This window comes from Bison bison, unplaced genomic scaffold (assembly GCF_000754665.1).
Source record: "Bison bison bison isolate TAMUID 2011002044 unplaced genomic scaffold, Bison_UMD1.0 scf7180017864363, whole genome shotgun sequence".
In the NCBI taxonomy this organism is placed as follows: Eukaryota; Metazoa; Chordata; class Mammalia; order Artiodactyla; family Bovidae; genus Bison; species Bison bison.
This window is the reverse complement of record NW_011494935.1, coordinates 3,467,596-3,470,352: the sequence shown is the minus strand read 5'-3', so window position 1 is coordinate 3,470,352 and position 2,757 is coordinate 3,467,596.

Sequence of the window (2,757 nt, the reverse complement as noted above, 5' to 3'; positions counted from 1 at the left end):
GTTAGGCCAGGCTTGCGGTGTTGGCTTAGCTATCACCAACTGTGTGATCAGGGGCAAATCACTTCACTTTCCTTAGTCTGTTTTCTCATTTGTATGATGAATAAGAGTTACTGTGAGAACAAAATGATTTCTTATTTGCAAAGCATCTATCAAGTAATAGTTATTATAATCACAAGCCCAGTATGACTAAAAGATGTGATTATTATGGCCTCCCTTTATACTTGTGGCTTTAAGATGCCAGCCTCTCTAATCACCCAGCCTGCAAATTTACAATGTCAGGATTTGAATTTGGAGGTTCACACCCAGCAGGTTTCTCCTCAGCTTTCAGAAGTATGATCTCCCTGAGAGCTGAAAACCAGGAGGTAGACAAGTTAGAAATCAATTGTAACTCAAGCATGGGAAGCTCGATTCTAATCCCCTGTCAGGTAGAAAGAGGGCAGAAGTTGGAGTGGTCTCCCAGGGCCTCAGGCACTGTTTGGAAAGATGTGGGTAAGATGTGGGTAAGACAGAGACAGGCAGCCAGCTACAGCCCGACCTTCTCCAGAGATTCCTGACAGTTGCCAGCAGAAGCGAAAATGAGGGAGATTAGTTAGATAGAAATTCCTCTTCCATATTCATGCAGGATGAAGGCAGAGGTGTTGATTTCCTCTTAAGTACACGTGTCACTTCAACTGTAATTACCTTTCTGCAAATTCAAGTATAGACTGGGGTGGGTAGGGAAGGAAAGGATGTGAATCTATAATGGGACTCTAAAAAGGAAAACAAAAGCCACAACAGCTCATCAAATTTGTAACCAAATGCAAACTGCAGTCCCTTTCTGGGACAATTATTGGGAGGTAGAACTGATGGAGAACTGGATTTGTTTGACCAGATGTGGGTTCTCATAAAGGAAATTCACACATCAGGACCCATTTCCTCCATCAGGAAATGGAGGCTGCCCCAGTGGCCCAGCCCAAGTCACAAATCTAAACCTAAGTCAAGCCTTATCTTTTAAAAACAGCCTATCTCTCAGAGTAAGAAAACAAGATAAAATGGGATTTCAAATAAGATACAGTTTGGAATCAAAACAGGTCCAGGTGACTGTATGACCAATCTCCAACAATCATACCTTTCTACTCTGTGACTCAGCCTCTTTAGAATTTAATGGGCTAAGATTTTTAATCTCAATTACAACGTCAGGGACTTCCCTGGTGGTCCAGTGGTTAAGAACCCACCTGGTAATAACGCAGAGGATGCAGGTTTCATCCCTGGTTGGAGAGCTAGGATCCCATATGCCACGAGGCAACTAAGCCCGTGCGTGGCAGCTACTACTGAGCTTGATAGCTCTGGAGGCTGCACACCACAACTTGAGAGCCCGCACTCCACAGCAAAAGGTCCCATATTACACGAGGAAGATCCCGAGCATCACAACTAGGGCCCGATGCAGCCAAATAAATAAATATTCTAAAAACAAGTTACAAGGGTAAGGGGAGTTCCCGGGTAGTCCAGTGGTTAGGGCCCTCCACTTTCACTGCCATGGCCGCAGGGTAAGTCCCTGGTCAGGGAACTAAGATTCTGCAAGCTGAGCCACCAAAAAAAAAAAAAAATTACAAGGGCACATAAAGATCACACCCAGTGGAGAAATAACCCTTGAATTCCCTGGCCCACCCGAATCACAATCATTATGTACGCCATAATGTGCAATGAATAGTATTGAAGATGTTTCACCCTATGAGACTCCAGAGTTATCTGAAGTTCCCCAGAATCTGTGGGCGACTCTATCATCAGACATTTAGCAAAATCAAGAGTGCTAAACTCAGAAAAACATAATCTACCAAACTTTTGCCTAAATTGATTGGATATCCATTAATATCAAAGGCTACACAAGGAATCATCCCCATTGTTGAATCTTAAATTTTACAAAGATTACTGTTGCTTGCACCAGGCCTTGTCATACTCCCATCCTCCCAACTAAAACACCAAGTGGGCAAGGATGGCAATTTGTCCAAGACCTAAGGTCGATAAATCGCGATTCCTCATTTTCCAGTTCTACCCGATCCAAAGACCTATTATCACAGGTCCCACCAACTGTTAAATGGATCACAGTAGTAGACTTAAGCTCAGCTTTCTTTAGCATCCCTGTGGACCTGAATCACCAACATTTATTTGTCTTTCATGGAACACTCAGCTATACACTTGGACCACAATGCCTCAAGGATTTACTGAGGCTTCCACGTATTTTTCCCAATCCCTCTACCAAGATCTGAGCACCCTACAATCCCCTTAGTTTTACAATATGTGGGTGATGTGTTGGTATATTCACCCACACAGGAAGTCTCTAAATTAGACTCAATATATTTACTCTAACAGTTTCCAAACAAAGGTCACAAGTCCTCAAAGAAAAAAACGTGAATTTTGCAATCAGTATATTTGCTATTTAGGACATGATTTAAAGCACTAGGGGATTTTACTTTTCTCTGAAGTGCATACAGTGAATACAAAACTTTCCCAAGCCTACCATAAAAACAAAACAAAACAACAAAAAAAAAGTTTTAGGCCTGGCAGGATATTGCAGGCTTTGGATTCCTAATTTTTCCTCAAAAGCTTCCCTGTTTTAGGAACTCACCAAAACCACACCAGAACCATCCTCAGGGGAAGACAAACATGAACAAGCACCTACTGACCTTTAGACAGCCCTCCAAAATCCCCGGCACCGGGGCTACCCAGCTATGACAAGTCTTCGTAGTCCTCCATGAAAGGAATAATCAGGCTTTAGGA